Consider the following 17,921-nt stretch of genomic DNA (forward strand, 5'->3'; position numbering starts at 1 on the left):
ACCCTAAACCTGTACCAATCATTCCCGAACAAAGAATTCTGGGTGTAATCGCCACAGAATCCATAGAGGAAGTTAAGGATAAAGCCAGGCAACTTGTAACTCCAGCAGACATACAGAATTGGCATCTGCAGGGAAAAGACTTTGCAGTAAAGGACAACTTATTGTATTTCCAAGAACGATTATACCTACCCAGCACAGATTTACAGAAAAAAGTAATCTCTTGTTATCACGACTCTTTAATGGAAGGTCATCCCGGTATAGCCAAGACCTCAGAAAAGATCAAGCGCTACTTCTGGTGGCCGTCTTGGAAAAAAGATATCAGAGACTTTATAATGTCCTGTGGAGTATGCGCCCAAAACAAGAGTCAAAAGGAAAGACCAGCAGGCCTCTTACGCCCTATTGACATCCCACCTCGCCCTTGGCATACGCTTTCTATGGACTTCATCACCGATCTACCTCCATGCTCCGGATACAATACGATTCTAGTAATCGTGGACTTATTCTCCAAGATGGCGCATTTCATTCCGCTCAAAGGCTTGCCAACAGCAGCAACTCTGGCCCGAGAATTTCTCGAAAACATCGTCCGACTGCACGGTTTTCCTTCGGTTCTAATTTCGGATCGAGGTAGTCAATTTATTTCTCATTTTTGGCGAAGTTGCTGTCGGTCGGCTCAAATTGATGTGAGACTATCGACCAGTCACCACCCTCAGACCGACGGACAAACCGAGAGGACCAATCAAACTCTGGAACAGTATTTACGGTGCATGCTGCAACAAACTGAAAAAACTTGGAAAGATATCCTTTGGATAGCCGAGTATGCCTACAATAACTCTGTCCATTCGGGAACTGGGAAAACCCCGTTTTTTCTTTTGTACGGCAGTCACCCTCGAACCTCGGAGTTGGATCCCCTCCAAGATCTTGAAACACCAGCAGTAGACTACCTGCATTCTACAATCACCCAAGCCTTTAAGGAAGCTGTTTCTCACCTTCAAAGGGCTAAAGAACAATACAAGAAAGGAGCAGATCAACATCGGAAGGAAGCCCCTCACTATCAAGTAGGGGATCAAGTCTGGTTATCCACCAAATATCTATCTCTAAAAGGGCCACGCACATTCAACCCAAGATACCTTGGTCCCTATTCCATCACTACCATAGTAAACCCAGTAGCGGTCAAGTTGGACTTGCCCCCGCACATGAAGATACATCCGGTCTTCCACGTCTCTCTATTAAAACCCGTGCAACCTCAAACCCGACTAACCAAATCTCCAAAACCTATCCTAGTGGATGGAGAACTCGAGTTTGAAGTCAAAAGCATTCTGGACTCCAAGATCTCCAAATCTAAACTATTCTACCTAATTGACTGGAAAGGCTATGGCCCCCAAGAGAGATCCTGGGAACCTGCTGAATATGTCCACGCTCCTCGCCTAATCAAAAGATTTCACCGAACATTTCCTGACAAGCCAAAACCCCCGGAGAAGCCCGGTTTGGGAGGGGCCTTGAGGGGGGGTACTGTCATGATCTCTGCTTCCAAAAGGTCAGGGTTTTCCCAACTCCCTTGGAAGCAGATCCATAACCCAGGTTCCGAGTGCCAACCAGTCCCAATTGGGACCTTTTGGACCCAGTCCTGGCGCCAGTGGCACCAGGCTCATAAATATGCCCAGTCCCAGCGCTGGAAGCGCCGGGCTCATAATGCTTGGGTGGACTTACCTTCAGCAGACCATGCTGCTTACTTGCCTGCCAGTTGAGCCTCTGATCCTCTTCTGTTTGGAACTACTTTTCCTGTTGGGTGGGGCTGGAGCCACTCCCTAGATTCAGAACACTGGAACTCTTCTGGAAGGCAGGAACTCTTTTCTTACCAGGAACTCTTTTCTTACTTAGGCGTGGCTGTGGAAGGAGACACCTAAGCACTACAGGAGGCTATTTAAACCACACCTGGTGGATGAATCTTGCTTTGCGTTATTCTGCAACCTCTGCAGCAGAACGCTCATCGTGTCTTCTGCATCCGGTCCTGGGTCTAAGGAAAAAGGCTTACCATCCTGAATCCAGTCTTCAGCAACACCTATAAAGACAAGAAAGAACAGGTTAGCATTCCGGCATCTGAAAGGCAAAGGCTTACCATCCTGAATCCAGTCTTCAGCAACACCTATAAAGACAAGAAAGAACAGGTTAGCATTCCGGCATCTGAAAGGCAAAGGCTTACCTACTCTTCGTGCGCTCCGGAGGTCTTCACACTGCATTCCGGCATCTGAAAGACAAAACAAGGTGCGTTTAAAGACATTGGGGAACTTTAATACTCACGTGCCATTACTCCTTTCCACATCTAATCCAGTGGGTATTCCGGCACCCTGCAGCCGCTCCGAACTCGTACCTGCAAAATAAAAAGACAGTTAGAGCGCATAGTGAAGCAGGCAACAAGCGCTTACTTACGTGCTTTCAGGCGCTTCTAATCATCACACGGGCTCCATCTTCAACTCACTTCAGCCCGTCATCCGCCATTGCCGGAACCCTGCAAAACAAGAGACATCATTACTAAAGACTTTAAAGACATTTGAATGACTCGAAACTTACCGTTCGTGCAGTAAACGACGGACAGCAGTCCTCTGAAGTCAAGAGGCCTGCGCTACCTATCCAGTGAAGAAACTGGTTACAGCACCCTGCCCCGAGGCAGATGGAGAGCTCGGCATTCACTTACCTAAGGTGAGAGCGTTAACCTTTGGGGGTCTACAGGAGAGGAGAAGAGGAAAGAGATAGGGACACCCCAATAACCCCAGTTCATTAACCCCATATTTTCTATCTGCAGACATCTTACTCTACACGTCAGGCATACAGTGCACAGAGGTCCAGCCCAAAGAGCCAACCGGGTGCTACACATCACCTTTGAAGATACGGTAGTCGCCCAGTCAAGACCGGCGCCTCTGCGAGAATCAGGTGAGCGTTACAAGGATGCTCAGTGAAATAATAAAGTTTTCAGTTGTTGTCTAAAGGAGTTTAGATCTTTTTGTAGTCTTAGGTCCACAGGAAGAGAATTCCAAATCTTAGCAGCTTGGACAAGATAAGATTTTCCCAGCCTATTGTCGAGTTTGTAGACTGGTATCCTAACCCTGGCTAAAGTGGAAGAGTGCAAAGTTCTTATAGGTTTGTACATGGTCACAAGGTTTTTAATGTAACGGGGGGCATTGCCATTCAAAGACTTGTGCACTAGCTTTGCCGCTTTGAAATTTAGTTGTGCATCAATGGGTAACGAGTGAAGTTCTCATCGGCTGTGTGAGATATGCTCTCTTCTAGTCTTCCCCTTAGTGATCCTCACTGCCTCATGCTGTATCACCTGCAAAGCCTGTGTGTTTCTTATATATTAACCTATGGAGCAGGAACACAGATACTGTACACATATATAATGTGGCATTATTTTATCTCCAGCTAGAACACTGTGCCAGATGACTCTTGGAACTGTCATTGCAGAATTGAAGCTTGAAGAAATTATGATAACGAAATTAAAGAAAACAAATGATACATTTCCCCCTGACTGACCTCAGCAAGTTCACGTTTGTGGCTTCCAGATATGTTATCAAAAATGGGAATATCGTGTTGAAAAAAAGAAAGCGGGTTACTCAATACGTCTAACAAAATTTAGTGAATTAAACTAAACATTAAATGCAATTTTGATTTGTCAGTTCTATCGCAGTTATTCACTAGTAAATGGCACCATGAAGAGTATGGATTATATCTGGTACATTTCGATAGATTCAGGATTCTGTTAATGGTATGGAGGCGAGCATTGTGCAACTCGCTTTTCATGTTCTTCTTCTTTTTTTTAAAAACTTTATTTCGAAAATACAGTGTTGTAATAGTGAAAAAATACAGATACACATAACATACTAACACACACACACTAACATTCAACATTAAAATCGTTAGACTTTCTGAGGGATACGGTATTTTCAATAAAAACATAAATAGAATGGCCCATATTCTGGCCAGAGATAGAGAGCAAAAGCTTCGAAGCCTCCTTTAATGTTCTAACGTTGTTAACGTTGTACAACATAAAAATAGGAAGGAGAAACTTTCTTCCTAAATTTTTTAAATCTGGCAAAAAATATAAAATGAGTTCACCATACTCTCATCACAATAACAGAATGGAGTTGAGGCCTGCGACTTGCTAGGGTTCTATCTAACCACTAGAGAGGCTACTGGTAGATGGTTAGCTCTCAAGTAAAAGAAAATGCCCATCTTACATGGTTTTGGAAACCAGTTTTTATAGTCATCCAAACAGAATTGGGGCTAAGGCTCGAACAAGTGTTGGACTGCGTACTTCAATGATTCAGAGCTTCGAAGAATCAGGTCTTTCTCTGATAAAAGCAGCGTTTAGTTAAGAATGTTGGCTGCCCCTTCCTCAAAGGTTTTGATGTAAGGGTTACTTGGTCCCACTGAAGACATGGCATGTTTTATTGATTGTAGCCAAGGACTGTGCCAACCTACCTCTGGGGCCAACAGGTCCCTGTGTTAGGTGATAGTCACACTCCCTCTTATGCCACAATATCGCCCATAAATTCAGAGGTTTAAAACCAGTGCTTGAGATGAAGCCCAGGCTTGCTTCCAACTGCAGCAGATATGTGGGGGAACAACCCGTAAAACAAAACAAATAAACAGAAAATGAAATGATTCTCTTTCCGTTGAATCATTGCTCAGAGGAATAGCCCCAGACTTTGTCCCCGTAACTGTAAATGTGCACAGTTTTAGCAGTGTGAATCAAGCAAATAGGGTTCAGGGAGCAATCACACAGATTCCTTACTTGTGCAAATTGTGTGCGCAGTTAGAGATCAGAGAGGACCAGTGCAAGTTATTCTTAAAAAGGTTCCCCAAATATAGAAATTTGCAGGCCGATTCATGGAATTAATGTGCGCTGAAAATTCCCACGCAAGCGCGCGAAACCGTGCGAATCGCAGTGCAAGTGCGAAAATCGCAGCAAAACCCGCGCACATCGATTCATGGAAGTCTGTGCGCGAGTAAAATGTGGCATGTGCGCTGAAAATCTGCGTGGCGCACGCCAGCGCAAAGGTCATCTAACGGCGTGCGCTACGGCCAAAGCGAAAGCGCACATAGCGCGGCGCACATAACAAAAGTAGGCGTAACACGGGGCGTGACACGCGGAATGGGGAACAACGCGTGAAAATGTGGGCGTCATGGGGGAAGTACAGGAGGCAAGTGCGAGGAACGCCCACACGCTCGCCTACAACACGTATTCATGGAATCGAATAGGGCAAACCAGCGCACCGGAGAAGACGCACACAGGCCTAAACACATATGCAAAACGAAGGCAGGCGGGAGGGTCCCTGCGCATGAAAAAAATGTTCGCCAAAACAAAAAACAAAAAGCACATATATACAGCTCTGATGATTGTCCCATACTGTGGCCCTCTAGGACAAATGATGTGCAAAGGGGTACGCGACAAACACGAACACCCGCTGTGTCAAAAATAGCGTGTGCGTGTATTTCGGGGGTGACCGGGAAGTTTCAAACGCGATTGGCCCTGGGCGAGCGGGGTGCGTGTAAATCTGGGGTTGCGGGAAGTTTCACACGTGATAGGCCCTGTGCGAGTGGGGTGTGTGTATTCCTGGTGTTCGCGTGAAGTTTCACATGCGATTGGCCTGGGTACGTGTTAATCTGGGGTGCGCGGGAAGTTTCACACGCGATTGGCCTTGGGCGAGCGGGGTACGTGTATTTCGGGGGTGCGTGCTAAGTTTCACACGCGACAGGCCCTGTGCAAGTGGGATACGTGTATATCTGGGGTGCAGGGGAGTCCTACACGTGGATTGACAGTGTGGGTCCTCCCAGGTGTTCCCTCGACAACTTCCACGGCCCCTGCAGGCATCCCACACCACAGGGGACTACCCTGCACCCCTGGTCATGTCCCGCAGGCAGCCCATCCACCATGGGCATGCCCCCCAGCCAAGCCACATGTCACGGTGCACTACTGATCACCAACGCATGACCCCCTCCACCCCCACCACCCAGCAGTGCAGTGCACCTGCCAGCAGGCCCCCACTCATGTCCCACTCATGTCCCCTCGCACCCCCACCCCTCAGCAGTGCAGGGCACCTGCCAGCAGGCCCCCATTCATGTCCCCTTGCACCCCCACCCCCCAGCAGTGCAGGGCACCTGCCAACAGGCCCCCACTCATGTCCCCTTGCACCCCCAAACCCCAGCAGTGCAGGGCACCTGCCAGCAGGCCCCCACCCATGTCCCACTCATGTCCCCTTGCACACCCACCCCCCAGCACTGAGTGGCACCTGCCAACAGGCCCCCACTCATGTCCCCTAGCACCCCCACCCCCCAGCAGTGCAGGGCACCTGCCAGCAGGCCACCACTCATGTCCCCTTGCACCCCCACCCCCCAGCAGTGCAGGGCACCTGCCAACAGGCCCCCACTCATGTCCCACACATGTCCCCTTGCACCCCCACCCCCCAGCAGTGCAGGGCACCTGCCAGCAGGCCCCCACTCATGTCCCACTCATGTCCTCTTGCACCCCCAGCCCCAGCACTGAGGGGCACCTGCCATCAGGCCCCCACTCATGGCCACTTGCACTCCCACCCCCCAGCAGTGCAGAGCACCTGCCAGCAGGCCCCCACTCATGTCCCCTTGCACCCCCACAACCCAGCAGTGCAGGGCACCTGCCAACAGGCCCCCACTCATGTCCCACTCATGTCCCCTTGCACCCCCACCCCCCAGCAGTGCAGGGCACCTGCCAGCAGTACCCCACTCATGTCCCCTTGCACCCCACCCCCCAGCAGTGCAGGGCACCTGCCAACAGGCCCCCACTCATGTCCCCTTGCACCCCCACCCCCGAGCAGTGCAGGGCACTTGCCAGCAGGCCCCCACTCATGTCCCACTCATGTCCTCTTGCACACCCACCCCCCAGCACTGAGGGGCACCTGCCAACAGGCCCCCACTCATGTCCCTTTGCACCCCCACCCCCCAGCAGTGCAGGGCACCTGCCAGCAGGCCCCCACTCATGTCCCCTTGAACCCCCACCCCCCAGCAGTGCAGGGCACCTGCCAACAGGCCCCCACTCATGTCCCACTCATGTCCCCTTGCACCCCCACCCCCCAGGAGTGCAGGGCACCTGCCAGCAGGCCCCCACTCATGTCCCCTTGCACACCCACCCCCAGCAGTGCAGGGCACCTGCCAGCAGGCCCCCACTCATGTCCCATTGCACCCCCACCCCCCAGCAGTGCAGGGTACCTGCCAACAGGACCCCACTCATGTCCCCTTGCACCCCCACCCCCCAGCAGTGCAGGGCACCTGCCAGCAGTCCCCCACTCATGTCCCACTCATGTCCCCTTGCACACCCACCCCCCAGCACTGAGGGGCACCTGCCAACAGGCCCCCACTCATGTCCCCTTGCACCCCCAACCCCCAGCAGTGCAGGGCACCTGCCAGCAGGCCCCCACTCATGTCCCCTTGCACCCCCACCCCCCAGCAGTGCAGGGCACCTGCCAATAGGCCCCCACTCATGCCCCACTCATGTCCCCTTGCACCCCCACCCCCTAGCAGTGCAGGGCCCTGCCAGCAGGCCCCCACTCATGTCCCACTCATGTCCCCTTGCACCCCCACGACCCAGCACTGAGGGGCACCTGCTAGCAGGCCCCCACTCATGTCTCCTTGCACCCATGTTAGGGAGAATTCTCTGTTTAGGCTAAATTTCCTAACCTAGTGGTCCCCCAGCAGCTTTGCTGGATTTCGGGAGTTTGTTTTTTTCCATCCTGCCAAGAGTGAGACTCTTTTTCTCCCACTCTTGGACATGAATGTGTGTAATTGCTTTAAATGTCAATGTGTTCTATGGGCTATGGGGTCTTTTACTCCATAGGGTCTCATATGTTTTTCTATGTGTGTTAGACCACACCCTCCGTGCCGTAGCACTGTTGCGTCCTAGCGGACCTCCGTCATAGACTCCATACCCGGGGACTGACTACTGTCTCCCTGGGCATGTAAAGTCACCATTGGCTTTACTAGACCTAAATTTACTAACAGAACTAGTACAAACCATCCTATTTTGGTCGTACTAGTAGGGGTAATTCGATTACTCCTGGGTCTGTTATTCGAGGGGGCACTGTCCCGCCCCCCCTCGTCAAGTTTTGGCTGGTGGCAGTGGAAACTACTTGTTATATTCGACCCCGAATATAACCCTATGGGATTCTTCCCATTGTTGGAGATTAATACTTTTTCTCGTTAATCTCTAACATACCACCGATTTACTTATCTTAAATAAGTCTATCGGATGGTATTTTCTGCCAAAACTCGGTTTTTAAAATGGTGTCTGTGTTTGTCTCTGTGACTCTTAACCAAAGGTTAAGCCCTTTGTTCCACTTTTGGCGGGCTTCTGTACAGAAACCCTCCAAAGTGGTGCCATTCTGTCTGGGTTACCACAGGGGTGTGGGAGGGGGTTTAGGCACCCTGGACTGAGTTGCCTTGCCAACTCCGGTCGCACTCTGGTGTGATTGGCCCAAGTTGTGAGCCTCCCCGCTCACCACTTAGCGTGTTTTGATTGACAGCTAGGCTGAATGAATGGGGGTTTTCTGCATAAAAGCAGGGCTTTTGGGACTGGATCTTCAGAAGTCACCACAGGACCTAAGAATCCGACGAGGGTAAAGCTGAGCCGACCTGCAATGACGACACCTCCGGTGGAGCCCTGCTGAACTGACTCACCACTTCCCGACGACAGAGGAGATCTCCCTGCCAGAGAGTCTCTTCCCCTGACTGGTGGGAACAACCAGTCACCTTTGCTTTTTCTTCGCTCCAGGACGCAGTGGTCAAATTGCCCGTGCAGAGCACCTCGTCAACCGGATAGCCACTACCCCTGTACCGCGACCAAAAGGTGGTGCCTTGTGACGGAGCACTCCGTGGCTGGTCTCTTCCCTGGTGGTGCAACGATCTTCAACTTTCCTTCGACGACGAGGACATCTCTTCTCTTGGCAAAGACCGGACGTGCATCCACCACCAGGAACAACTGCCTCCGCCGGAGCTGTCTCTCCACAAACAAGGTACCTTGTCCGCCTGGCTTCCCTTTCTGCCGGATAGAGTGAGGTGTCTGAATCCTCGCCTTTCCATTGGGTCGCCTCAAAGCGTTATTTAACTTTCTGTTCTGAACTGGTCCAACCTTTCCATAATAATTTGCGATAAAGACTCGAAGCGCATTTCCACTGAGACACTTTTTTGGGACATATCGCCTTGCCTCTCTCCGAGTGGGCCTGGCCTCTGAACTTTGTGATCTGCAGTAGACCCTGCCTTTTACCTTGCATTTGTCCGTAAAGTATTGGTACCGAGTTGACTTCATAACCTGCCTTATTTTTCTCTCCCGACCTAACAAATACTAGAGTGCCATCTAGGTTAAAGCATACACCTCTGTCTGCAAATAAGTGATGCCGGCAGTGCCTTAAGTGGCACTACAAATCGAGCCGGGGCCCATCGAGGGGGCGTGGCCTAACAACGGGGGTCTTGATGGGCCGTTAGGCCACGCCCCCTTGACGAGCCCCGGCTCAATGGGCTACTGGCACCCCTGCCAGGCAGCCTTTTGTAGAGATTAGCACCCTCTCCCCTTTGGGGGAGAGGGTGCTGATCTCTGCATTTCTATTCTATAGGCTTGCCTGGCAGGGGACAGCGCCTCTCCTATTCAGCCTTAATGGTGGCGCTGCCCCTCGCCAGCTGGGGAGGGGCAGCGTCACCATTAAGACTGAAAGGGTGAGGCCACTGGAAGCAGAGGCCTTTTTCCTAAAGACTGAAACTCCCGAGAATCCACGGGAGCTTCAGTATTTAGAAAGCAAGGCCTCTGCTTCCAGCGGCCACACGTTTTCTCCATAATGGTGGCGCTGGCCCACGTGCATCCCTTGATTAAAGGGATGCCTCGCAGGTGCGGCGCCACCATTATGGCTGAAAGGCATTTTTTTCTGAAGCCCGAAGCTCTCGCATACGAGCGAGAGCTTCAGGCTGTAGAAAAAAATGCTTTTTCCTGTAGTGGCCGGGGCTGACAGGGGAGATTAGTGGGCCCCGGCAGGGCCCCGCCTCAAAACGAAATTTCGGAGACTGCCGGGGCCCAGCCCCGGCAGGCCCCGGCCCACTTAAAGCCCTGGATGCCGGTGAACCTAGACTTGTCGAACTATTGTTAGGGGGATTGATCTTTTTCTTCGTATAGTAATTGTGATTGAAGTTGTTTGCCGTATTAGTGCCAGAGTGTTTTCCATAGATGTGCTGTTATAAATAAATACCTTTATATCTTTACACCAAAGCCTTGTTCCGTGTTTTCTTGTCTTACTGTGTAGAATTGCCCTATTTTGTATACTCCACATACTGTCTAACTCTTCTTGAGGGAAGTCTGACTGTTCAGCTCCAGCTACCAAGTGAATCTGTGTGGTACAGACTGCTACCAAGTGGGTTTACTGCCAAACACCTGTAGTCCTAAATCTTTTGCAGTGGTCCCAGAGGGAACTGCGCAGGTTTCCGCCTAACACTGGTGTACAGCGGTGGGATTTGTATCGAGTATACAGTTTAGAGTGCTTTTCGACACTTTACGATAACTAACCACAAAGCTTAGCACTAAAAAGCAACTTTCCAAAAACATGTCTACTATGGAAGCTTACAGTCAAGAATCCTTGTCAGGTGAAAATACTGAGAGTTTACGAGCTCTCTGTAGGCAAGAGAATCTATCTGTATGAGGCAAGAAGTTAGAACTGATAGCGAGATTGCTGGAAAACCAAAGTCTGGATACTGGTTCAGAGGAACCAACTTCTCCAGCAAATGTAGATAACAGTGATGGTGTTGATCTAAATCATAATTCTGATGATAGTGATGAAGAGGCTGAAGAGGAAGGAGAGGCTAACGAAACTGTCTCCCCTGCTCCTCTACCTGCCTTACCAGCTGTACCTACGGGGCCATACCAGGTCCCACATGTAACCCTGCTTATTTTGAACTTGAAAAAATGAAGCTCGAATTAGTATACAAACGGTTCTTGGCTCAATCTGAAAGAAACCAAGAGCTCGAGTTCAGACGGATGAATGCCCAGGCTGAGCAGAAGCAAGCTGAGTTAAGGCTCAGAGAAATAGAACTTAATCACGAGTTAGAGATAAAAAAGTTGTCTATGGAAAATGCTTCTCTCTCCTCTGGTTCCTCTAGGAGCTCCAGTCCCAAAAGACCCCGGATGCCGAAGGAATTAGTGGGTATGTATGAACCGAGATTGGATGTGTTGGATTGGTTAAAACTGTTTGAGTACAATCATGGGCTCCAGGACATCACCGGGAATGATTTGCTTCCCTGGTTGTTCTCTAGGCTCCCCACTGTTGCAACTGATGCGGTAATGGAGTTGGGGGAGGCGGATAAGACGGATTACGAAAGTGTGAAACTACCTTTGATAGCTGGATTTGGGAAGACCCCTTCCCAGTATCTTAAGAGGTTTAGGACCCTCAAAAAGCATGATGGTACCCCTTGGGCTACCTGGGTGAGTGAAGGGTTGAAAAACTTAGAGGGATGGATTAAGGGTTACAAAGTGAACACTTATGAGGGTATGAAGAATCTTTTTATGTTGGAGTTGATTTATGATGCCTGTTCTCCTGAGCTCAGACAGCACTTGGCTGATTCGAAGGAATTGGATTCCAGGAAGCTATCTAAGGCTGCTGACTTGTGGGTTGCCAACAGGGCTACTCATAAGGATCCTGGGGCAACTCAGAAAAAGGATGATGGAAAACAACCTAAAAAAGACTCAAAAGAGAATTCGAATAACCCAAATTCCAAAGAGGGCCCCAAACAAAACCAGAAGGGTAAGCCACAAGGAAAACCGCAACAGAATAGTGTGTCTTCTGGTACCAAACCGGAAGGAGGCCAGAACAAGCCACCATTCCAGAAAGCATTCGGTAAATGCTTTGTTTGTGGCTCGACTGACCACGTGAAAGGAGATCCCAGATGTAAGGGTAACCCTTCAGGGGTCCAACTTGTCTCCTTAGCCTTCGCTCCAGAGGAGGAAGTCCAAATGGCAAGTGGAAACTTTCTACTGCTAGCTGATGAACCCATTGGAGTCTCAGCCAGCGTTTCGTTAGTATCTCTGAGGTTGTGGGAACAACAGAATTTAGATGTCTATAATTCTATCCCCGATAATACTAAAGAGTATTATAAGGACAGTGTCCAGGTGAATGGTCAGGAGACTCCTGCTATTAGGGACACTGGGGCCAGCATAACTGTGGTGGATAAATCGTTTTTTTCAGGCTGAGGATGTTGCTAAGGCACCCAAACGCCTCACCAAGTTAGCTTGAGGGCCTGTTCAGATGCTTCCCCAATTACCAGTTCTCATCCAGTGTAACGACATGACTGTGAAGATACCGGTCAGCATACAGAGTGAGGTACCAGGACGCGTACTGTTGGGTAACGGTTTGAAAACCCTCGGAGTTGTATCGCATACTCCCAGACCTCCTTGTAAACGGTTACAGGAGCTAACCAGACCCGCAAGAGAGAGGACCATGCGCGGTACTCTCCAGGAGATGATGAAGAAAGAGATCACTCCTGCTCCACTGGAATTGTCGGCAGCTGTCTCGAAGAAATCAGAGGCGAAAGGGAAACCTAAGACTTCTACCCCGAAACCAGCAGCCAGCATTTAGGTGCAGCCAACAATGACTTCCCCGCGGTTGTCCAAAGTTACACCCGTAACTCCACCTCCAGCTGAGGCTGAGAGGGAGGTACGACCCTGTGTGGTAGAATTAGACTTTGAGGAAGAGCTAATGGAAGGCCAGGAACTCATTGGAGATCTGGATCCTGTTGACCATCCTGAGCTGCAGTCTTTACTGGCAGAAGGTGGACCCAGCAGGGCAGACTTCAGTAAGGGACAGAGAGAATGTCCAACTCCTGAAGGTCTTCGCCACCAGGCAGAAGCTCAGGCTGAAGGGCAAGAGCCTGGGAAATACAGGTTGCACTGGGAAGATGGCCTCTTCTACAGTGAACCAACCGAGTCTGCACCTGGAGACTACAAGCGGCTTGTAGTACCCCAAGAGAACAGACCACAGTTCTTGCAGTTAGCCCACGAGATTCCTTTGGCTGGTCACTTGAGTTTCAAGAAGACTAAGGAAAGGCTCTCTCTCTATTTCTATTGGCCAAAGATGGGGGCCGAAGTGGAAAAACACTGCAGGAGCTGCCACAGCTGCCAGACCTCTGGTAAGGTGGCTCCAAGAATGTGGCACCTTTAGTGCCTCTCCCAGTTGTGGGAGTCCCATTTGAGAGAGTAGGGATTGACATTGTTGGTCCCCTTGATCCTCCAATCTCCTCAGGCAACAGGTTTATACTTGTTGTAGTAGACCATGCTACTAGGTATCCTGAGGCAATTCCTATGAGGACTGTTACAGCTCCGGCTGTGGCTAAGGCCCTCCTTGGTATTTTTACCAGGGTCGGGTTTCCTAAGGAAGTAATCTCTGACAGGGGGTCAAACTTTATGTCCCACTACATGAAAGCCATGTGGAAAACCTGTGGAGTTACTTACAAGTTCTCAACATCTTACCACCCACAAACCAATGGGTTGGTAGAACGGTTCAACCGAACCATGAAGAGCATAATAGGTGCTTTGGAGGAACCCCTTAAGCGTAAGTGGGACCTTCTACTGCCATGCCTTCTATTTGCTTATAGAGAAGTCCCTCAGGAGGGAGTAGGTTATTCTCCCTTCGAGCTTCTCTATGGTCATCCCGTCAGAGGTCCATTGGCCCTGATTAAGGAGGGGTTGGAGAGTGCTCCTTCCCCCAAGCCAGTCAGAGTGACTGACTATGTGATAGGTCTCCGGAGGAGAATGTCGCACATGATGACGGAAGCAAGCGATAACTTGAAAGCTGGACAAGCATTGGTCAAGCACTGGCACGATCAAAAGGCTAACATGGTTGAGTTCGCTCAAGACCAGCTCATTCTCGTTTTGATCCCAACAAGACAGAGGGCCTTGCAAGACAAATGGATGGGACCCTTCAGAGTTGTGGGTAAACTTGGAGAGGTCAACTATCTGGTGGACTTGGGCAATCCCAAGGAGGCGCCGACAGTCTTCCACACCAACCGACTCAAAGCGTATGTCTCCCGACCTGATGTAGGAGCGTTGCTTCTAGCATCATCCGAGGAAGAAGAAGAGAGTAAAGCTCTTCCGGATCTCCTCAGAGGCTTACCTTTAGACAAAAAAATTGAAGGAGTAAATCTCTCCTCCAATCTGACACCCGAGCAGCAAGAAGAGTGCAAATCTATGTTGAATCTGTTTGCCTCTCTGTTCTCGCTTTCACCAGGCTTGACCCCTTGGGGCCAGCATGACATACTCACTGGTGACTGTCTGCCAGCCAAAAGCAGAGGATACCGAATGTCAGAAAACGTACAAACCCACATCAAAGGTGAGGTCAGCAAGATGCTTGATCTCGGGGTAATAGAGCCCTCTACTAGTCCATGGTCTAGCCCAGTTGTGTTAGTACCAAAGGCCGGATCTAAAGAGCTTAGATTCTGCGTGGATTATAGAGCTCTTAATGCAGTCACCAAGACAGATGCCCACCCTTTGCCAAGAACAGATGAGTTGGTGGACAAACTTGGCGCAGCCAAGTTCCTCAGCACATTTGACTTGACGTCAGGCTATTGGCAAATAGCCCTGACAGACCATGCCAAGGAGAAAACTGCATTTTCGACCCCCGTTGGCTTATACCAGTTTAAGGTAATGCCTTTCGGATTGAAGAATGCACCTGCTACAGTTCAACGGATGGTAAACCAGGTTCTGACTGGGATGGAGGACTTCTGCATGGCATACTTGGATGACATTGCAGTGTTCAGCAATTCCTGGGAAGAACATGTAACCCACCTGAGAGATGTTTTGCAGGCTCTTGGACGAGCCAATCTGACCATAAAGGCGAGTAAATGCCAAATTGGACAGAGTAAGGTAGTCTATCTTGGACATGAGGTAGGAGGTGGAGAAATAAGGCCTTTGCTCAGTAAGATTGAAGCTGTGTAAAATTGGACAACACCTACTAATCAAACCCAAGTGAGAGCCTTCCTAGGCCTCACTGGGTATTACAGGAATTTCATCGAGAACTATGGGACCATAGCTTCTCCACTGAATGTCATCTCCTCGCCCAAATTTCCTAAAAAGGTTAGATGGAACGAGGAGTGCAATCAGGATTTTGAAAAACTGAAAAAGGCTCTTTGCCAAGCCCCAGTACTCAGAGCTCCTGATTACCGCCAACACTTCATTGCGCAGACCGATGCTTCAAATGTAGGAATAGGTGCCGTACTCAGTCAACTGGATGGGAAAGGTAGGGAGCACCCCGTTTGCTTCATCAGCCGCAAGCTGAAGGATCCTGAAACAAGGTGGGCAACAATCGAAAGAGAGTGCTTTGCTATCGTGTGGGCTCTGAAGAAGTTTAGGCCGTACTTGTATGGTTCTACTTTTGTTATTCAGACTAACCACCAACCCATGAGATGGTTAATGCAAATGAAAGGGGAAAACCCGAAACTATTGAGATGGTCGATCTGCCTGAAAGGGTTTGATTTCACCATTGAGCACAGGTCAGGGTGTCACCACCAAAATGCTGATGGTCTCTCTAGGATGTATGTCATCGACTAGAGGTATGAGATTCATCCAGGAGTGGATTAAATCCTCCTGTCCCTTAGTCTGGGGGGGCGAGTGTTAGGGAGAATTCTCTGTTTAGGCTGAATTTCCTAACCTAGTGAGTCCCCCAGCAGCTTTGCTGGATTTCGGGAGTTTGTTTTTTTCCATCCTGCCAAGAGTGAGACTCTTTTTCTCCCACTCTTGGACATGAATGTGTGTAATTCCTTTAAATGTCAATGTGTTCTATGGGCTATGGGGTCTTTTACTCCATAGGGTCTCATATGTTTTGCTATGTGTGTTACACCGCACCCTCCGTGCCGAAGCACTGGGGCGTCCTAGCGGACCTCCGTCATAGACTCCATACCCGGGGACTGACTACTGTCTCCCCGGGCATGTAAAGTCACCATTGGCTTTACTAGACCTAAATTTACTAACAGAACTAGTACAAACCATCCTATTGTGGACGTACTAGTAGGGATAATTCGATTAGTACTGGGTCTGTTATTCGAGGGGGCACTGTCCCATCCCCCCTCGTCGAGTTTTGGCTGGTGGCAGTGGAAACTACTTGTTATATTAGACCCCGAATATAACCCTATGGGATTCTTCCCATTGTTGGAGATTAATACTTTTTCTCGTTAATCTCTAACATACCACCGATTTACTTATCTTAAATAAGTCTATCGGATGGTATTTTCTGCTAGAACTCGGTTTTTAAAATGGCGTCTGTGTTTATCTCTGTGACTCCTAAACCAAAGGTTGAGCCCTTTGTTCCACTTTTGGCGGGCTTCTGTACATAGACCCTCCAAAGTGGTGCCATTTTGTCTGGGTTACCACAGGGGTGTAGGAGGGGGTTTAGGCACCCTGGACTGAGTTGCCTTACCAACTCCAGTCGCACTCTGGTGTGATTGGCCCAAGTTTTGAGCCTCCCCGCTCACCACTTAGCATGTTTTGATTGACAGCTAGGCTGAATGAATGGGGGTTTTCTGCATAACAGCAGGGCTTTTGGGACTGGATCTTCAGAAGTCGCCACAGGACCTAAGAATCCGACGAGTGTAAAGCTGAGCCGACCTGCAACGACGACACCTCCGGTGGAGCCCTGCTGAACCGACTCACCACTTCCCGACGGCAGAGGAGATCTCCCTGCCGGAGAGTCTCTTCCCCTGACTGGTGGGAACAACCAGTCACCTTTGCTTTTTCTTCGCTCCAGGACGCAGTGGTCGAATTGCCCGTGCAGAGCACCTCGACAACCGGATAGCCACTACCCCTGTACCGCAACCAAAAGGTGGTGCCTTGTGATGGAGCATTCCGCGGCTGGTCTCTTCCCTGGTGGTGCAACGATCTTCAACTTTCCTTCGACGACTAGGACATCTCTTCTCTTGGCAAAGACCGGACGTGCATCCACCACCAGGAACAACTTCCCCCACCGGAGCTGTCTCTCCACAAACAAGGTACTGTGTCCGCCTGGCTTCCCTTTCTACCGGATAGAGTGAGGTGTCTGAATCCTCGCCTTTCCATTGGGTCGCCTCCAAGCGTTCTTTAACTTTCTGTTCTGAACTGGTCCAAACGTTCCATAACAATTTGCGATAAAGACTCAAAGCGCATTTCCACTGAGACACATTTTGGGACATATCGCCTTGCCTCTCTCCGAGTGGGCCTGGCCTCTGAACTTGGTGATCTGCAGTAGACCCTGCCTTTTGCCTTGCATTTGTCCGTAAAGTATTGGTACCGTGTTGATTTCATAACCTGCCTTATTTTTCTCTCCCGCCCTAACGAATACTAGAGTGCCATCTAGGTTAAAGCATAAACCTCTGTCTGCAAATAAGTGATGCCAGTGAACCTAGACTTGTCGAACTATTGTTAGGAGGATTGATCTTTTTCTTCGTATAGTAATTGTGATTGAAGTTGTTTGCCGTATTAGTGCCAGAGTGTTTTCCATAGATGTGCTGTTATAAATAAATAGCTTTATATCTTTACACCGAAGCCTTGTTCCGTGTTTGCTTGTCTTACTGTGTAGAATTGCCCTATTTTGTATACTCCACATACTGTCTAACTCTTCTTGAGGGAAGTCTTACTGCTCAGCCACAGCTACCAATTGAATCTGTGTGGTACAGACTGCTACCAAGTGGGTTTACTGCCAAACACCTGTAGTCCTAAATCTTTTGCAGTGGTCCTAGAGGGAACTGCACAGGTTTCCGCCTAACAACCCCCACACCCCAGCAGTGCAGGGCACCTGCCAGCAGGCCCCCACTCATGTCCCACTCATGTCCCCTTGCACACCCACCCCCCAGCACTGAGGGGCACCTGCCAACAGGCCCCCACTCATGTCCCCTTGCAC

This window comes from Ambystoma mexicanum, chromosome 12 (genome assembly GCF_040938575.1).
Source record: "Ambystoma mexicanum isolate Mex_15411 chromosome 12, UKY_AmexF1_1, whole genome shotgun sequence".
In the NCBI taxonomy this organism is placed as follows: domain Eukaryota; kingdom Metazoa; phylum Chordata; class Amphibia; order Caudata; family Ambystomatidae; genus Ambystoma; species Ambystoma mexicanum.